This window comes from Coregonus clupeaformis, unplaced genomic scaffold (genome assembly GCF_020615455.1).
Source record: "Coregonus clupeaformis isolate EN_2021a unplaced genomic scaffold, ASM2061545v1 scaf2433, whole genome shotgun sequence".
Taxonomy (NCBI): domain Eukaryota; kingdom Metazoa; phylum Chordata; class Actinopteri; order Salmoniformes; family Salmonidae; genus Coregonus; species Coregonus clupeaformis.
The window spans coordinates 16,543-36,812 of record NW_025535887.1 but is presented as its reverse complement, the minus strand read 5'-3'; the positions used below and the strand labels follow the sequence as shown (position 1 = coordinate 36,812).

Here is a 20,270-nt window from a genome sequence, read left to right as displayed (position 1 = left end):
CAAACTTGGTGTTTTCAATGTTTAAAAAGGCTTCTCATGTTTGTCCTTTAAACTTGAAAAAAGCACACTTGATTTGGCCTAACTAATATTTTATCAACCCCAATCAAAAAAGTTTGTTTGAATTATAATCTACATAATAAGTCACATTTCCAGTTGCTGAGGGATTATTGTTCTGTGAAAGTGCCTCAAATTCAGATGTGGGATCTGTAGTTAAACAAGTACCTGCCAAATGACAAGATATGAGGTCCCATACCAGGAGTTGAACCCGGGCCACCTGGGTGAAAACCAGGAATCCTAACCGCTAGACCATATGGGAAGACAGTATGGTACAAAAAACTTTACGGGCACATTGATAAAGGTCAATAAAACGCTGGTTCGCATTATGTCTGTTGTTGAAATTAAAAGCTCCATCGTTGCCTGCACCGAAAATTGACGTCCCTGCCTTTGAAGCAATGTGGAAATTAAAAGTTCTATAATTATATTCAGAACTTCTGGCTTTGTCTCTCACCTGTGGCACTTCTGCTCGCTCTTTTCTCAGTAAGGTTGCGGAAAAGTCCCATATAAAAACAGTCTAGAATGTGTTTTTCACATGACATTTTAGCCTAAAGAGTGAACTAATTAATCAGTGCGAACCAGCCAGTGACACTGAAATGTATGTAATATTTTTCGAAGGCAAGATTTTGGTTAACTAAATACAGTGTCGAGACAGCAGTCTAACATAGAAACTTGTGTACCGTAGTCAGACGCTTTAACCATCGTGCCGCTGGCCCTGCTGTAGAATGAGTGACGCACCATATTTTAATTGTCAAATTGACAGAGCAAGCGATGCAAACTTGGTGTTTTCAATGTTTAAAAAGGCTTCTCATGTTTGTCATTTAAACTTGAAAAAAGCACACTTGATTTGGCCTAACTAATATTTTATCAACCCCAATCAAAAAAGTTTGTTTGAATTATAATCTACATAATAAGTCACATTTCCAGTTGCTGAGGGATTCTTGTTCTGTGAAAGTGGCTCAAATTCAGATGTGGGATCTGTAGTTAAACACATACCTGCCAAATGAGAAGACATGAGTTCCCATACCGGTAGTTGAACCCGGGCCACCTGGGTGAAAACCAGGAATCCTAACCGCTAGACCATATGGGAAGACAGTACGGTACAAAAAACTTTACGGGCACATTGATAAAGGTCAATAAAACGCTGGTTCGCATTATGTCTGTTGTTGAAATTAAAAGCTCCATCGTTGCCTGCACCGAAAATTGACGTCCCTGCCTTTGAAGCAATGTGGAAATTAAAAGTTCTATAATTATTTTCAGAACTTCTGGCTTTGTCTCTCACCTGTGGCACTTCTGCTCGCTCTTTTCTCAGTAAGGTTGCGGAAAAGTCCCATATAAAAACAGTCTAGAATGTGTTTTTCACATGACATTTTAGCCTAAAGAGTGAACTAATTAATCAGTGCGAACCAGCCAGTGACACTGAAATGTATGTAATATTTTTCGAAGCAAGATTTTGGTTAACTAAATACAGTGTCGAGACAGCAGTCTAACATAGAAACTTGTGTACCGTAGTCAGACGCTTTATCCATCGTGCCGCTGGCCCTGCTGTAGATTGAGTGACGCACCATATTTTAATTGTCAAATTGACAGAGCAAGCGATGCAAACTTGGTGTTTTCAATGTTTAAAAAGGCTTCTCATGTTTGTCCTTTAAACTTGAAAAAAGCACACTTGATTTGGCCTAACTAATATTTTATCAACCCCAATCAAAAAAGTTTGTTTGAATTATAATCTACATAATAAGTCACATTTCCAGTTGCTGAGGGATTCTTGTTCTGTGAAAGTGGCTCAAATTCAGATGTGGGATCTGTAGTTAAACACATACCTGCCAAATGAGAAGACATGAGTTCCCATACCGGTAGTTGAACCCAGGCCACCTGGGTGAAAACCAGGAATCCTAACCGCTAGACCATATGGGAAGACAGTATGGTACAAAAAACTTTACGGGCACATTGATAAAGGTCAATAAAACGCTGGTTCGCATTATGTCTGTTGTTGAAATTAAAAGCTCCATCGTTGCCTGCACCGAAAATTGACGTCCCTGCCTTTGAAGCAATGTGGAAATTAAAAGTTCTATAATTATATTCAGAACTTCTGGCTTTGTCTCTCACCTGTGGCACTTCTGCTCGCTCTTTTCTCAGTAAGGTTGCGGAAAAGTCCCATATAAAAACAGTCTAGAATGTGTTTTTCACATGACATTTTAGCCTAAAGAGTGAACTAATTAATCAGTGCGAACCAGCCAGTGACACTGAAATGTATGTAATATTTTTCGAAGCAAGATTTTGGTTAACAAAATACAGTGTCGAGACAGCAGTCTAACATAGAAACTTGTGTACCGTAGTCAGACGCTTTATCCATCGTGCCGCTGGCCCTGCTGTAGAATGAGTGACGCACCATATTTTAATTGTAAAATTGACAGAGCAAGCGATGCAAACTTGGTGTTTTCAATGTTTAAAAAGGCTTCTCATGTTTGTCCTTTAAACTTGAAAAAAGCACACTTGATTTGGCCTAATTAATATTTTATCAACCACAATCAAAAAAATTCGTTTGAATTATAATCTACATAATAAGTCACATTTCCAGTTGCTGAGGGATTATTTTTCTGTGAAAGTGGCTCAAATTCAGATGTGGGATCTGTAGTTAAACACATACCTGCCAAATGAGAAGACATGAGTTCCCATACCGGTAGTTGAACCCGGGCCACCTGGGTGAAAACCAGGAATCCTAAACACTAGACCATATGGGAAGACAGTACGGTACAAAAAACTTTACGGGCACATTGATAAAGGTCAATAAAACGCTGGTTCGCATTATGTCTGTTGTTGAAATTAAAAGCTCCATCGTTGCCTGCACCGAAAATTGACGTCCCTGCCTTTGAAGCAATGTGGAAATTAAAAGTTCTATAATTATATTCAGAACTTCTGGCTTTGTCTCTCACCTGTGGCACTTCTGCTCGCTCTTTTCTCAGTAAGGTTGCGGAAAAGTCCCATATAAAAACAGTCTAGAATGTGTTTTTCACATGACATTTTAGCCTAAAGAGTGAACTAATTAATCAGTGCGAACCAGCCAGTGACACTGAAATGTATGTAATATTTTTCGAAGCAAGATTTTGGTTAACTAAATACAGTGTCGAGCCAGCAGTCTAACATAGAAACTTGTGTACCGTAGTCAGACGCTTTATCCATCGTGTCGCTGGCCCTGCTGTAGAATGAGTGACGCACCATATTTTAATTGTCAAATTGACAGAGCAAGCGATGCAAACTTGGTGTTTTCAATGTTTAAAAAGGCTTCTCATGTTTGTCCTTTAAACTTGAAAAAAGCACACTTGATTTGGCCTAACTAACATTTTATCAACCCCAATCAAAAAAGTTCGTTTGAATTATAATCTACATAATAAGTCACATTTCCAGTTGCTGAGGGATTATTTTTCTGTGAAAGTGGCTCAAATTCAGATGTGGGATCTGTAGTTAAACAAGTACCTGCCAAATGACAAGATATGAGTTCCCATACCGGGAGTTGAACCCGGGCCACCTGCGTGAAAACCAGGAATCCTAACCGCTAGACCATATGGGAAGACAGTATGGTACAAAAAACTTTACGGGCACATTGATAAAGGTCAATAAAACGCTGGTTCGCATTATGTCTGTTGTTGAAATTAAAAGCTCCATCGTTGCCTGCACCGAAAATTGACGTCCCTGCCTTTGAAGCAATGTGGAAATTAAAAGTTCTATAATTATATTCAGAACTTCTGGCTTTGTCTCTCACCTGTGGCACTTCTGCTCGCTCTTTTCTCAGTAAGGTTGCGGAAAAGTCCCATATAAAAACAGTCTAGAATGTGTTTTTCACATGATGTTTTAGCCTAAACGGTGAACTAATTAATCAGTGCGAACCAGCCAGTGACACTGAAATGTATGTAATATTTTTCGAAGCAAGATTTTGGTTAACAAAATACAGTGTCGAGACAGCAGTCTAACATAGAAACTTGTGTACCGTAGTCAGACGCTTTATCCATCGTGCCGCTGGCCCTGCTGTAGAATGAGTGACGCACCATATTTTAATTGTCAAATTGACAGAGCAAGCGATGCAAACTTGGTGTTTTCAATGTTTAAAAAGGCTTCTCATGTTTGTCCTTTAATCTTGAAAAAAGCACACTTGATTTGGCCTAACTAATATTTTATCAACCACAATCAAAAAAGTTCGTTTGAATTATAATCTACATAATAAGTCACATTTCCAGTTGCTGAGGGATTATTGTTCTGTGAAAGTGGCTCAAATTCAGATGTGGGATCTGTAGTTAAACAAGTACCTGCCAAATGACAAGATATGAGTTCCCATACCGGGAGTTGAACCCGGGCCACCTGGGTGAAAACCAGGAATCCTAACCGCTAGACCATCTGGGAAGACACTAAGGTACAAAAAACTTTACAGGTACATTGATAAAGGTCAATAAAACGCTGGTTCGCATTATGTCTGTTGTTGAAATTAAAAGTTCCATCGTTGCCTGCACCGAAAATTGACGTCCCTGCCTTTGAAGCAATGTGGAAATTAAAAGTTCTATAATTATTTTCAGAACTTCTGGCTTTGTCTCTCACCTGTGGCACTTCTGCTCGCTCTTTTCTCAGTAAGGTTGCGGAAAAGTCCCATATAAAAACAGTCTAGAATGTGTTTTTCACATGACATTTTAGCCTAAAGAGTGAACTAATTAATCAGTGCGAACCAGCCAGTGACACTGAAATGTATGTAATATTTTTCGAAGCAAGATTTTGGTTAACAAAATACAGTGTCGAGACAGCAGTCTAACATAGAAACTTGTGTACCGTAGTCAGACGCTTTATCCATCGTGCCGCTGGCCCTGCTGTAGAATGAGTGACGCACCATATTTTAATTGTCAAATTGACAGAGCAAGCGATGCAAACTTGGTGTTTTCAATGTTTAAAAAGGCTTCTCATGTTTGTCCTTTAATCTTGAAAAAAGCACACTTGATTTGGCCTAACTAATATTTTATCAACCACAATCAAAAAAGTTTGTTTGAATTATAATCTACATAATAAGTCACATTTCCAGTTGCTGAGGGATTCTTGTTCTGTGAAAGTGGCTCAAATTCAGATGTGGGATCTGTAGTTAAACAAGTACCTGCCAAATGACAAGATATGAGTTCCCATACCGGGAGTTGAACCCGGGCCACCTGGGTGAAAACCAGGAATCCTAACCGCTAGACCATCTGGGAAGACACTAAGGTACAAAAAACTTTACAGGTACATTGATAAAGGTCAATAAAACGCTGGTTCGCATTATGTCTGTTGTTGAAATTAAAAGTTCCATCGTTGCCTACACCGAAAATTGACGTCCCTGCCTTTGAAGCAATGTGGAAATTAAAAGTTCTATAATTATTTTCAGAACTTCTGGATTTGTCTCTCACCTGTGGCACTTCTGCTCGCTCTTTTCTCAGTAAGGTTGCGGAAAAGTCCCATATAAAAACAGTCTAGAATGTGTTTTTCACATGATGTTTTAGCCTAAACGGTGAACTAATTAATCAGTGCGAACCAGCCAGTGACACTTTAATGTATGTAATATTTTTCGAAGCAAGATTTTGGTTAACTAAATACAGTGTCGAGCCAGCAGTCTAACATAGATACTTGTGTACCGTAGTCAGACGCTTTATCCATCGTGCCGCTGGCCCTGCTGTAGAATGAGTGACGCACCATATTTTAATTGTCAAATTGACAGAGCAAGCGATGCAAACTTGGTGTTTTCAATGTTTAAAAAGGCTTCTCATGTTTGTCCTTTAAACTTGAAAAAAGCACACTTGATTTGGCCTACCTAATATTTTATCAACCCCAATCAAAAAAGGTTCGTTTGAATTATAATCTACATAATAAGTCTCATTTCCAGTTGCTGAGGGATTCTTGTTCTGTGAAAGTGGCTCAAATTCAGATGTGGGATCTGTAGTTAAACAAGTACCTGCCAAATGACAAAAGTTGAACTAATTAATCAGTGGGAACCAGCCAGTGACACTGAAATGTATGTAATATTTTTCGAAGCAAGATTTTGGTTAACAAAATACAGTGTCGAGCCAGCAGTCTAACATAGAAACTTGTGTACCGTAGTCAGACGCTTTATCCATCGTGCCGCTGGCCCTGCTGGAGAATGAGTGACACACCATATTTTAATTGTCAAATTGACAGAGCAAGCGATGCAAACTTGGTGTTTTCAATGTTTAAAAAGGCTTCTCATGTTTGTCATTTAAACTTGAAAAAAGCACACTTGATTTGGCTGAACTAATATTTTATCAACCCCAATCAAAAAAGTTTGTTTGAATTATAATCTACATAATAAGACACATTTTCAGTTGCTGAGGGATTCTTGTTCTGTGAAAGTGGCTCAAATTCAGATGTGGGATCTGTAGTTAAACACATACCTGCCAAATGAGAAGACATGAGTTCCCATACCGGTTGTTGAACCCGGGCCACCTGGGTGAAAACCAGGAATCCTAACCGCTAGACCATATGGGAAGACACTATGGCACAAAAAACTTTACAGGCACATTGATAAAGGTCAATAAAACGCTGGTTTGCATTATGTTTGTTGTTGAAATTAAAAGCTCCATCGTTGCCTGCACCGAAAATTGACGTCCCTGCCTTTGAAGCAATGTGGAAATTAAAAGTTCTATAATTATTTTCAGAACTTCTGGCTTTGTCTCTCACCTGTGGCACTTCTGCTCGCTCTTTTCTAAGTAAGGTTGCGGAAAAGTCCCATATAAAAACAGTCTAGAATGTGTTTTTCACATGACGTTTTTGCCTAAACGGTGAACTAATTAATCAGTGCGAACCAGCCAGTGACACTGAAATGTATGTAATATTTTTCGAAGCAAGATTTTGGTTAACAAAATACAGTGTCGAGCTAGCAGTCTAACATAGAAACTTGTGTACCGTAGTCAGACGCTTTATCCATCGTGCCGCTGGCCCTGATGGAGAATGAGTGACACACCATATTTTAATTGTCAAATTGACAGAGCAAGCGATGCAAACTTGGTGTTTTCAATGTTTAAAAAGGCTTCTCATGTTTGTCATTTAAACTTGAAAAAAGCACACTTGATTTGGCCTAACTAATATTTTATCAACCCCAATCAAAAAAGTTTGTTTGAATTATAATCTACATAATAAGTCACATTTCCAGTTGCTGAGGGATTCTTGTTCTGTGAAAGTGGCTCAAATTCAGATGTGGGATCTGTAGTTAAACACATACCTGCCAAATGAGAAGACATGAGTTCCCATACCATTTGTTGAACCCGGGCCACCTGGGTGAAAACCAGGAATCCTAACCGCTAGAACATATGGGAAGACAGTATGGTACAAAAAACTTTTCATGCACATTGATAAAGGTCAATATAACGCTGGTTCGCATTATTTCTGTTGTTGAAATTAAAAGCTCCATCGTTGCCTTCACCGAAAATTGACGTCCCTGCCTTTGAAGCAATGTGGAAATTAAAAGTTCTATAATTATATTCAGATCTTCTGGCTTTGTCTCTCACCTGTGGCACTTCTGCTCGCTCTTTTCTCAGTAAGGTTGCGGAAAAGTCCCATATAAAAACAGTCTAGAATGTGTTTGTCACATGACGTTTTAGCCTAAACGGTGAACTAATTAATCAGTGCGAACCAGCCAGTGACACTGAAATGTATGTAATATTTTTCGAAGCAAGATTTTGGTTAACAAAATACAGTGTCGAGCCAGCAGTCTAACATAGAAACTTGTGTACCGTAGTCAGACGCTTTATCCATCGTGCCGCTGGCCCTGATGGAGAATGAGTGACACACCATATTTTAATTGTCAAATTGACAGAGCAAGCGATGCAAACTTGGTGTTTTCAATGTTTAAAAAGGCTTCTCATGTTTGTCATTTAAACTTGAAAAAAGCACACTTGATTTGGCCTAACTAATATTTTATCAACCCCAATCAAAAAAGTTTGTTTGAATTATAATCTACATAATAAGACACATTTTCAGTTGCTGAGGGATTCTTGTTCTGTGAAAGTGGCTCAAATTCAGATGTGGGATCTGTAGTTAAACACATACCTGCCAAATGACAAGATATGCATTCCCATACCGGGAGTTGAACCCTGGCCACCTGGGTGAAAACCAGGAACCCTAACCACTAGACCATATGGGAAGACACTACGATACAATAAACTTTACAGGCACATTGATAAAGGTCAATAAAACGCTGGTTCGCATTATGTCTGTTGTTGAAATTAAAAGCTCCATCGTTGCCTGCACCGAAAATTGACGTCCCTGCCTTTGAAGCAATGTGGAAATTAAAAGTTCTATAATTATTTTCAGAACTACTGGCTTTGTCTCTCACCTGTGGCACTTCTGCTCGCTCTTTTCTAAGTAAGGTTGCGGAAAAGTCCCTTATAAAAACAGTTTAGAATGTGTTTTTCACATGACGTTTTTGCCTAAACGGTGAACTAATTAATCAGTGCGAACCAGCCAGTGACACTGAAATGTATGTAATATTTTTCGAAGCAAGATTTTGGTTAACAAAATACAGTGTCGAGCTAGCAGTCTAACATAGAAACTTGTGTACCGTAGTCAGACGCTTTATCCATCGTGCCGCTGGCCCTGATGGAGAATGAGTGACACACCATATTTTAATTGTCAAATTGACAGAGCAAGCGATGCAAACTTGGTGTTTTCAATGTTTAAAAAGGCTTCTCATGTTTGTCATTTAAACTTGAAAAAAGCACACTTGATTTGGCCTAACTAATATTTTATCAACCCCAATCAAAAAAGTTTGTTTGAATTATAATCTACATAATACGTCACATTTCCAGTTGCTGAGGGATTCTTGTTCTGTGAAAGTGGCTCAAATTCAGATGTGGGATCTGTAGTTAAACACATACCTGCCAAATGAGAAGACATGAGTTCCCATACCATTTGTTGAACCCGGGCCACCTGGGTGAAAACCAGGAATCCTAACCGCTAGAACATATGGGAAGACAGTATGGTACAAAAAACTTATCATGCACATTGATAAAGGTCAATATAACGCTGGTTCGCATTATTTCTGTTGTTGAAATTAAAAGCTCCATCGTTGCCTTCACCGAAAATTGACGTCCCTGCCTTTGAAGCAATGTGGAAATTAAAAGTTCTATAATTATATTCAGATCTTCTGGCTTTGTCTCTCACCTGTGGCACTTCTGCTCGCTCTTTTCTCAGTAAGGTTGCGGAAAAGTCCCATATAAAAACAGTCTAGAATGTGTTTGTCACATGACGTTTTAGCCTAAACGGTGAACTAATTAATCAGTGCGAACCAGCCAATGACACTGAAATGTATGTAATATTTTTCGAAGCAAGATTTTGGTTAACTAAATACAGTGTCGAGCCAGCAGTCTAACATAGAAACTTGTGTACCGTAGTCAGACGCTTTATCCATCGTGCCGCTGGCCCTGCTGGAGAATGAGTGACGCACCATATTTTAATTGTCAAATTGACAGAGCAAGCGATGCAAACTTGGTGTTTTCAATATTTACAAAGGCTTTTCATGTTTGTCATTTAAACTTGAAAAAAGCACACTTGATTTGGCCTAACTAATATTTTATCAACCCCAATCAAAAAAAGTTCATTTGAATTATAATCTACATAATAAGTCACATTTCCAGTTGCTGAGGGATTCTTGTTCTGTGAAAGTGGCTCAAATTCAGATGTGGGATCTGTAGTTAAACACATACCTGCCAAATGACAAGATATGCATTCCCATACCGGGAGTTGAACCCTGGCCACCTGGGTGAAAACCAGGAACCCTAACCACTAGACCATATGGGAAGACACTACGATACAATAAACTTTACAGGCACATTGATAAAGGTCAATAAAACGCTGGTTCGCATTATGTCTGTTGTTGAAATTAAAAGCTCCATCGTTGCCTGCACCGAAAATTGACGTCCCTGCCTTTGAAGCAATGTGGAAATTAAAAGTTCTATAATTATTTTCAGAACTACTGGCTTTGTCTCTCAACTGTGGCACTTCTGCTCGCTCTTTTCTCAGTAAGGTTGCGGAAAAGTCCCATATAAAAACAGTCTAGAATGTGTTTTTCACATGACGTTTTAGCCTAAACGGTGAACTAATTAATCAGTGCGAACCAGCCAGTGACACTGAAGCAAGATTTTGGTTAACTAAATACAGTTTCGAGCCAGCAGTCTAACATAGAAACTTGTGTACCATAGTCAGACGCTTTATCCATCGTGCCGCTGGCCCTGCTGGAGAATGAGTGACGCACCATATTTTAATTGTCAAATTGACATAGCAAGCAATGCAAACTTGGTGTTTTCAATGTTTTAAAAGGCTTCTCAAGTTTGTCATTTAAACTTGAAAAAAGCACACTTGATTTCGCCTAACTAATATTTTATCAACCACATTCAAAAAAAGTTTGTTTGAATTATAATCTACATAATAAGTCACATTTCCAGTTGCTGAGGGATTCTTGTTCTGTGAAAGTGGCTCAAATTCAGATGTGGGATCTGTAGTTAAACAAGTACCTGCCAAATGACAAGATATGAGTTCCCATTCCGGGAGTTGAACCCAGGCCACCTGGGTGAAAACCAGGAATCCTAACTGCTAGACCATATGGGAAGCTGCTACGGTAATAAAAACTTTACAGGCACATTGATAAAGGTCAATAAAACGATGGTTTGCATTATGTCTGTTGTTGAAATTAAAAGCTCCATCGTTGCCTGCACCGAAAATTGACGTCCCTGCCTTTAAAGCAATGTGGAAATTAAAAGTTCTATAACTATATTCAGAACTTCTGGCTTTGTCTCTCACCTGTGGCACTTCTGCTCGCTCTTTTCTCAGTAAGGTTGCGGAAAAGTCCCATATAAAAACAGTCTAGAATGTGTTTTTCACATGATGTTTTAGCCTAAACGGTGAACTAATTAATCAGTGCGAACCAGCCAGTGACACTGAAGCAAGATTTTGGTTAACTAAATACAGTTTCGAGCCAGCAGTCTAACATAGAAACTTGTGTACAGTAGTCAGACGCTTTATCCATAATGCCGCTGGCCCTGCTGGAGAATGAGTGACGCACCATATTTTAATTGTCAAATTGACAGAGCAAGCAATGCAAACTTGGTGTTTTCAATGTTTAAAAAGGCTTCTCAAGTTTGTCAAAAGCACACTTGATTTGGCCTAACTAATATTTTATCAACCACAATCAAAAAAAGTTTGTTTGAATCATAATCTACATAATAAGTCACATTTCCAGTTGCTGAGGGATTCTTGTTCTGTGAAAGTGGCTCAAATTCAGATGTGGGATCTGTAGTTCTATATCGTGGAGCTCCGCCCCATAGGGGAGCTCTGCTCCTATTGGTTTACCCGCTGCCCTAAGGCAGCATCAGCCTGAGACAAAATTATGCACACACCTGCAGCCAATAGGAGTACAGGTGTCCCTATAAGAGGGGATGCTTCCCCTCAATCTGCCTCCCTTTTTCTTCAGCGACTGGATGACTAGACTGAAGAGCCAAGAAGAGACGAAGCACAAGACTCAGGACGAAAACGCCGTTGATATTCCAGTCATCAATGTCGTCTAAATGAGCACACCGGGAGATTTTCCACCCCCAAAAGCTATTTTCAGAGCTCAGTGCAAATGCACTTCCATGGCGGCCGGTGACCACCACGACCTGTGTTTCGTGTGTTTGGGCTCCCAGCATGCCAAGGAAGGCGTCTGCAGTCCCCCGAATTGCGCCTCCTGCGCCCTCCTTTCTTTAAAGGAGAGGAAGCAGCGTTGGGCGTTTTTCAGGGAGGACATCCCCCTTGAGGACGTGCTGTCGATACTAGCCTCTGCTTCAGAGGCGTCGTCCGACGGCGCAGACTCGGGGGAAGATAGGGACTTTGAGGAGGGGTCTGGCATTCCTATGGAACAGTCGGACCCCATCCCTCATATTTTCAAGCCCCCCTTTCCTTTGGAGAGCGAGAGGGCTTGTAGTCCCTATAGCGAAGGGGATACGAGCTCTGAGAGATCAGAAGCTCTCTCTTTCGCTGCAGCCTCTCTAAGATCGGATTTTCCGGGTCTCATTGAGAGAGCTGCTCAACGGCTGGTGATAAGGCTGCCCCCTCTTCCCTTCGCACCAGAGGTTGATATGATGGAGGGCGGTCCTTATTCCAGGACAAGGAAGGCGGCAGAGCCAGTGGCTCCTGCCATGCCTTCTTTGGCTAGATACGTTGAGGGCTCGTGGGAGGCACCTTTAGCGGCGCGTTCGCCAGTTAAAGCGTATCTCCCATTCACGAGAGTGGAAGGAAGGTTTCAGGGTCAGGGAATCCCCAGGTTAGAGAGCGCCATGGCGGCGTATCTCGTACCGGGTTCGAGCCCTTGGCCCTCTTCCAAGAAGGCCACGTTGCCATCCCAGAAGGACCGACTCACAGCGTCGCTGTTAGAGAAGTCCTTTGGGTTGGGAGCCCAAGCTGTAGCAGCAGCTAACAACATTGCCCTCTTGGCAGCCTTGGCGGCCGTTTAACCACGGGCAAGACAGAGCTGGCACCGGAGGAGGTGGAGGAGGCGTCCAGAATTTCTGCCGCCATACTCCACCTGACACAGGCGTCCGCAGTCTGCGCCGGGAGGTCCATGGCCACTTCGGTGGTCGGGGAACGACACCTCTGGTTGTCCTTGACATCCATGAAAGAAGCAGACAGGACGTCTCTCTTGAACGCCCCCCTCTCTGACGACGGCCTCTTTGGGGTCGCAGTCAAAGAGGCGACGGAGCGTTTTTCCAAGCTGGAGGAGGATAAGAAGCAGCTGGCCAAGCACCTGCCGTTGGCAGGACGACTCGGCCCCCCTCCATCCCAAAGGCCATCTACCTCCGCCCCTCTAAGTAGACCGGGTCTATGGCGAGGCGGCGTAATCGGCGTCATCCGGTGGCCACGAGCAGCAAGGGAACGGGCCCCGCCCTTCCAGCAGCTACGGTAGCCCCACTACAGCCGGCGAGGGAGGTGACGAGGACGCCGACCTGGCCCTCCAAGGGAGGCAAGAGGAGGCGTACGTGACGGGACGCGGGGGAGAGGATGGAGGACGCATCGATGGTGTCAAACGTGCCCACTGTTCCCCCCCACCCTTCGGTTGAAGGGATGGGTGTTGATGTAAATGCCTTTGTTGATGTATTTAATAAAGAGTTGGCTCCACCTGACTTTGTCAAAAAAGAGCCTCTTTTCCATAATACGTCCGAGAGCGTTCAAATCTCACCCTCTCTTCCTTACCACTCTAAGAGCCGTTCAGCCCACCGAGGGTGCGTTGCTGAACAGGCACTTAGAGTAGGTATCCGTAAGACCTCAATCAGGTCGTCACATCACACTTCACGTAAAAGAAGTGCTTTACATAGAAGGCAGCAGTCCCGGTCAGATTCTGACATGAGGACGCAGCCGCTATTTGGGGATGGCGCACTAGCACAGACTAAGGTCTCCGCTAGTACGAGCCAGACCCATGCTGCGTTCACAGAGGGCCCGATTACCGCGGTCACGAAGGTGTCCAGAGTATCGGCGCCCCCAGGCATTGTAACACAGCAGCTATCTGGGGACGGCGCATTATCGCAGACCAAGGTCTCGGTTAATGCGATTCAGACCCATGCTACGTTCACGGAGGGCCGGATTACTAGGGTTATGGGTATAACCAAAGTATCAGCTCCCCTGACAGAACGAGCTAGTACTCACCACACTGAGTGTGAATCAACCCACCAGGGGTGCAGAGTTGAACACACACAGAAGGTGAAAGTTAAGAAGGTATCAAGGCGCCGCCTTGTTTTACCTCATAGAGACCTCATACTACAGACTTCTAGGAGTACTGTAGTGAAGGGCTCTGATAGCGAATTGCAGTCACCTAAGATGACGCAATCGCTCGCTGGGGATGGTGCCCTGCCGCAGGCTGTGACCTCGGTCAGCGCAATTCAGACCCGCGATGCGTTCAAGGAGGGCAGGAATACGACGGTTACGAAGTTTAACCGACGTCCCTGCTCCTCCTTCTCTCTCAGAACGCATTGATGGTTCCTCTCCCTTTCACGGGAGGCCCACCTTGGGCTGTTCCACCACTTCAATGTTGGGGAACAGTGGCGGTAAGGGCCATAGAGGAATACAGGTCCTTCCTACTGGATGCACCACAGCTTCGTGCTCAGCCGCTTTCTCTGCATTGCTGGCAGTGGCGAAGAAGCTGCACCCTCTCACGCTGGCTAGAACAGACGTTGCAGAAGGGTTATGCTCTCCAATTCCACCGGACCCCACCCCCATTCAGGGGAGTGGTGGAGACGGTGATGAAAACGCCCAAAAAAGTGGCCGCTCTGGTCTCAGAGATTACGGAACTTTTGGCAAAGGAGGCGGTGACAGTAGTTCCCCGGGAGCAAAGGAACAAAGGGGTATATTCGCCTTATTTCCTAGTGCCCAAAAAGACGGGGGGAGTGAGGCCGATTTTGGATTTACACATTCTCAACGAGAGCATAACCAAACGGCCCTTCCGAATGCTAACGACAAAACGTCTGCTGGAATGTGTCCAGAGAGGGGACTTTTGTACGAGCATAGACCTAAAGGACGCCGTACTTTCATGTGCCGGTTCAGCCGCGTCACAGGAAGTTTCTGCGGTTCGCCTTTCAAGGGGTGGCGTACGAATACACGAGAGGATACCATTTGGGTACGCCCTGGCACCTCGCACATTTTCCAAGTGTGTGGAGGCGGCATTGGAACCGTTGCGTCGTCAGGGAATACGGCTACTAGCCTACCTGGACGACCTACTGGTTCTCGCCCGTCAGCAGAGCTGGCGATCACTCACACAACACAGACAGTGATGCATCTCACAAGTCTGGGGTTTGCTGTGAATTGGAAAAAGAGCGCGCCCTGGCCCACTCATCAGATTGTCTACCTGGGGATACAGCTAGACACTGTGAGGATGAGGGCTCGAATTTCGGACCCCCGAAGGGTAGCCTTGTTGCTAGCCCTGAGTAAGTGTCGTCCGAATCACACGGTGACGGCGCTGTCGATCATGTCACTTTTGGGTCTCATGTCGTCAGCCCACTCTGTGGTTCCGCTGGGACTCCTGCATATGCGCAGGATGCAGCGATGGTTCGCCCCAACTAAGACTAGACCCATTGCGTCAACGTCATCGGTTGGTGGTGGTTCCCCTCTCGCTCAGTGCTGATCTGAACTATTGGAGAAACCCGCGCGTTCTCACGCACGGAGTCCCGATAGGAAAGGTGTCCTCTCACATCCCAGTATTCACGGATGCGTCCCTGACGGGATGGGGAGGGACATGTCAGACCCAAGCGATAAGAGGTGTGTGGCCTCAATCAGGTCGTCATATCAACCTCTTGGAGTTGGAAACGGTTCGACTGGTTCTGACCCACTTCGCGTCTACCCTTCGGGGTCGCGATGTGCTGGTCTGGTCAGACAACCGGACCACAGTAGCCCACATAAATCGCCAGGGAGGAGTCAGGTCTCCTGCTCTCCATCGGGCGGCAGAGGAATTGTGGCTGTGGGCTCACGAGCACCTTCGCTCATTGAGAGCAGCACACATTCCGGGCTACTTGAACGTAGGAGCAGACCTCATGTCAAGAGGGGGTCCTCGAGACGACGAGTGGTGTCTGCATCCGGACATTGTTCTCCAGATTTGGGAACAATTCGGGAGAGCCGAGGTGGAACTATTCGCGTCACGCGTGAACGCGCAATGTCCTCTGTGGTTCTCTCTGAGGGAACAGGACGAACCGCCACTGGGAAGGGACGCCTTTGCGCACCAACCGTGGACGAGAGTTCTCCTGTATGCATTCCCTCCGCTGTCCTGCATTCTCCCACTGCTAGCCAGGGTGAGGTCAGGGGGGCTGTCAGTGATACTGATAGCGCCCGATCGCTCGGGGGCTCCTTGGTTTGCGGAGATGAGTCAGATGTTGATTGCGCCACCTTGGCCAATTCCACATCGACGGGACGCGTTGTCTCAGGCGGGAGGCACGATAGGGAAATTGCCCATAATCGGCCAACCACTGAAGGCCTGGCTGCTGAGAGGGACAGGCTAGAGCGCCGTGGGTTATCTGATGCAGTGATCAGGACCATACAGGGTTCACGTGCCAGTTCCACTTCTAAGATGTATGCCAGTAGATGAAACGTGTTTTCACGATGGTGTGTCACACAAGGTGTAGACCCCATGAGCTGTCAGGTGGAGAGTATTCTCTCTTTTCTACAGCTCATGTTTGATAAGCAAAAATCGCCTGCCACGATTAGAGTGTTTGCAGCAGCGATTTCAGCTTGTCATGAGGGTTTTGGCAGAGACAATGTCTTTAGCCACCCTCTAGTGAAACGTTTCCTATTAGGAACGCGGCGACTTAGGCCAACACCTAGAGTCACGCTTCCTCAGTGGGATTTGGCTTTGGTACTCGAAGCGCTATGTAAGTCGCCGTTCGAGCCATTGAATCAAATACCCCTCAAAATGCTGTCTATAAAGACAGCACTGTTGCTCGCTTTGACTACAGCTAAGCGGGTCAGTGATTTGTGTGCTCTTTCGACGAGACCTGACTGCCTGGCCATCAATGGTGACCTGAGCAGAGCAGTGTTACGTCCTAACCCGGCATTTGTGCCGAAGGTTATTAAGAGTTCATATAGGTCACAGACCGTGGAGCTGTGGGCTTTTTCTCCTCCTCCTCATAGAGAGAGGAGTGAGGAAAAGCTCCATCGCCTGTGCCCGGTACGCGCTTTGGCGTGTTACGTCGAGCGCACAGCAGCGATTAGGTCATCGCCTCAGTTGTTTGTGTGTCACGGTGCGGCTGCACTAGGTAGACCACTTTCAAAACAGCGGTTGTCTCACTGGCTTTGTGAAGGCATTGAGACAGCTTATGAGGCAGCGGGGCGGCAATTGCTTCAGGGTATCAGAGCTCACTCCACTCGTGGAGTAGCGGCTTCTACTGCCCTTTTTCAGAGGAACAGGGGTAGAATATATCTGTAGAGCAGCATCATGGTCGACGCCGTCTCCATTTATCCGTTTCTATCTCTTAGATATGTCTTCTAACTCTCTGGCTCGATCTGTACTCAGCGTGGCTGAAGGGAGATCTTGAGCAAGAAAGAGAAGAGAAGCAGGACTGTGGACACAGGTTTCCATCAGGTCCGCTTTGGTTAGGAAGACGTGTTTTTGACAGATGTGTTTTCTAACTCTTTGGCTCGGTCTGTACTCAGCATAGCTGAAGGGAGATTTTGAGCTAGGAAGAGAGAAAAAAGCAGGACTATGGACAAGGTTTCCATCAGGTCCGCTTTGGATAAGAAAACATATTTTGTGGCATGACTCCTGACTGACAGGTTCAGTACAGTAGAGGCATGCGTTGATTGACAGAATGTGAGGTCATCTATCTGCTTGTTCAGTTTAGTATGACTCATGTTTTGTTCCTGCCCACTAATCTTTGGGATTCCATTGAGTGAGTGGGGCGGTCTACCGCGTTCACAATGTAGAGTGACACTTTGTGTCATTCCATTAGTGGTCGGTAGTGTTTTCACAGGATATTGAGGCACATCTATCTGCTAGTACAGAGTAGTATGGCTTCTATTCTGGTGATCTGCCCACTAGTCATTGGCATTGCCATTGGACTAGGTGGGGCGGGTCTTTAACCGATGACGCGGTATATTGTGACGCCCGTATGGGTTTTTAGTTGCAGTACTGCGGGACTTGGTCGCAGCCATTGCTAGGCCTGACCTTTTCGTTTCGATGGGAAGTGTTGGGCTCGGCAGGGAGTACATTTTGGAGCGCTCCACGATATAGAACGATTAGTTACCGGAGTATAACTCCAGTTCTATGAGTGGAGCAGAGCCCCATAGGACTTAAGGCCCTGCCGACCCTCTCTAGTCTCACTGAAGATAAATATCTCGGGAGGCAGATTGAGGGGAAGCATCCCCTCTTATAGGGACACCTGTACTCCTATTGGCTGCAGGTGTGTGCATAATTTTGTCTCAGGCTGATGCTGCCTTAGGGCAGAGGGTAAACCAATAGGAGCAGAGCTCCCCTATGGGGCTCCGCTCCACTCATAGAACTGGAGTTACACTCCGGTAACTAATCATTAAACAAGTACCTGCCAAATGACAAGATATGAGTTCCCATTCCGGGAGTTGAAATCGGGCCACCTGGGTGAAAACCAGGAATCCTAACTGCTAGACCATATGGGAAGCTGCTACGGTAATAAAAACTTTACAGGCACATTGATAAAGGTCAATAAAACGATGGTTTGCATTATGTCTGTTGTTGAAATTAAAAGCTCCATCGTTGCCTGCACCGAAAATTGACGTCCCTGCCTTTGAAGCAATGTGGAAATTAAAAGTTCTATAATTATATTCAGAACTTCTGGCTTTGTCTCTCACCTATGGCACTTCTGCTCGCTCTTTTCTCAGTAAGGTTGCGGAAAAGTCCCATATAAAAACAGTCTAGAATGTGTTTTTCACATGATGTTTTAGCCTAAACGGTGAACTAATTAATCAGTGGGAACCAGCCAGTGACACTGAAATGTATGTAATATTTTTCGAAGCATGATTTTTGTTAACTAAATACAGTGTTGAGCCAGCAGTCTAACATAGAAACTTGTGTACCGTAGTCAGACGCTTTATCCATCGTGCCGCTGGCCCTGCTGGAGAATGAGTGACACACCATATTTTAATTGTCAAATTGACAGAGCAAGCGATGCAAACTTGGTGTTTTCAATGTTTAAAAAGGCTTCTCATGTTTGTCATTTAAACTTGAAAAAAGAACACTTGTTTTGTCCTAAGTAATATTTTATCAACCCCAATCAAAAAAAGTTTGTTTGAATTATAATCTACATAATAAGTCACATTTCCAGTTGCTGAGGGATTCTTGTTCTGTGAAAGTGGCTCAAATTCAGATGTGGGATCTGTAGTTAAACAAGTACCTGCCAAATGAGAAGATATGAGTTCCCATACCGGGAGTTGAACCCGGGCCACCTGGGTGAAAACCAGGAATGCTAACCACTAGACCATATGGGAAGATGCTATTGTACCAAAAACATTACAGGCACATTAATAAAGGTCAATAAAACACTGGTTCTTATTATGTCTGTTGTTGAAAGTAAAGCTCCATCGTTGCCTGCACCGAAAATTGACGTCCCTGCCTTTGAAGCATTGTGGAAATTAAAAGTTCTATAATTACTTTCAGAACTTCTGGCTTTGTCTCTCACCTGTGGCACTTCTGCTCGCTCTTTTCTCAGTAAGGTTGCGGAAAAGTCCCATATAAAAACAGTCTAGAATGTTTTTTTCACATGATGTTTTAGCCCAAACGGTGAACTAATTAATCAGTGCGAACCAGCCAGTGACACTGAAATGTATGTAATATTTTTCGAAGCAAGATTTTGGTTAACTAAATACAGTGTCGAGCAGCAGTCTAACATAGAAACTTGTGTACCGTAGTCAGACGCTTTATCCATCGTGCCGCTGGCCCTGCTGTAGAATGAGTGACGCACCATATTTTAATTGTCAAATTGACAGAGCAAGCGATGCAAACTTGGTGTTTTCAATGTTTAAAAAGGCTTCTCATGTTTGTCATTTAAACTTGAAAAAAGAACACTTGTTTTGTCCTAAGTAATATTTTATCAACCCCAATCAAAAAAAGTTTGTTTGAATTATAATCTACATAATAAGTCACATTTCCAGTTGCTGAGGGATTCTTGTTTTGTGAAAGTGGCTCAAATTCAGATGTGGGATCTGTAGTTAAACAAGTACCTGCCAAATGACAAGATATGAGTTCTCATACCGGGAGTTGAATCCGGGCCACCTGGGTGAAAACCAGGAATCCTAACCGCTAGACCATATGGGAAGACACTACGGTACAAAAAACTTTACAGGCACATTGATAAAGGTCAATAAAACGCTGGTTCGCATTATGTCTGTTGTTGAAATTAATAGCTCCATTGTTGCCTGCACCGAAAATTGACGTCCCTGCCTTTGAAGCAATGTGGAAATTAAAAGTTCTATAATTATTTTCAGAACTTCTGGCTTTGTCTCTCACCTGTGGCACTTCTGCTCGCTCTTTTCTCAGTAAGGTTGCGGAAAAGTCCCATATAAAAACAGTCTAGAATGTGTTTTTCACATGACGTTTTAGCCTAAACGGTGAACTAATTAATCAGTGCGAACCAGCCAGTGACACTGAAATGTATGTCATATTTTTCGAAGCAAGATTTTGGTTAACTAAATACAGTGTCGAGCAGCAGTCTAACATA

General features: G+C 43.9%; 8 non-coding genes across 8 annotated transcripts; all 8 read right to left on the bottom strand.

The window, feature by feature from the left end:
- Positions 1-244: 244 nt before the first annotated feature.
- Positions 245-316, bottom strand: trnae-uuc. Its single transcript has one exon. It is a non-coding gene; the product is annotated as a tRNA-Glu (tRNA).
- Positions 317-1,072: 756 nt separating this feature from the next.
- Positions 1,073-1,144, bottom strand: trnae-uuc. The gene has a single exon. It is a non-coding gene; the product is annotated as a tRNA-Glu (tRNA).
- A 2,409-nt stretch (positions 1,145-3,553) lies between these two features.
- Positions 3,554-3,625, bottom strand: trnae-uuc. The gene has a single exon. It is a non-coding gene; the product is annotated as a tRNA-Glu (tRNA).
- A 755-nt stretch (positions 3,626-4,380) lies between these two features.
- trnae-uuc lies at positions 4,381-4,452 on the bottom strand. Its single transcript has one exon. It is a non-coding gene; the product is annotated as a tRNA-Glu (tRNA).
- A 755-nt stretch (positions 4,453-5,207) lies between these two features.
- On the bottom strand, positions 5,208-5,279 carry trnae-uuc. Its single transcript has one exon. It is a non-coding gene; the product is annotated as a tRNA-Glu (tRNA).
- Positions 5,280-8,146: 2,867 nt separating this feature from the next.
- trnae-uuc lies at positions 8,147-8,218 on the bottom strand. The gene has a single exon. It is a non-coding gene; the product is annotated as a tRNA-Glu (tRNA).
- A 1,583-nt stretch (positions 8,219-9,801) lies between these two features.
- On the bottom strand, positions 9,802-9,873 carry trnae-uuc. The gene has a single exon. It is a non-coding gene; the product is annotated as a tRNA-Glu (tRNA).
- Positions 9,874-18,969: 9,096 nt separating this feature from the next.
- On the bottom strand, positions 18,970-19,041 carry trnae-uuc. The gene has a single exon. It is a non-coding gene; the product is annotated as a tRNA-Glu (tRNA).
- Between the last annotated feature and the right edge of the window lie 1,229 nt (positions 19,042-20,270).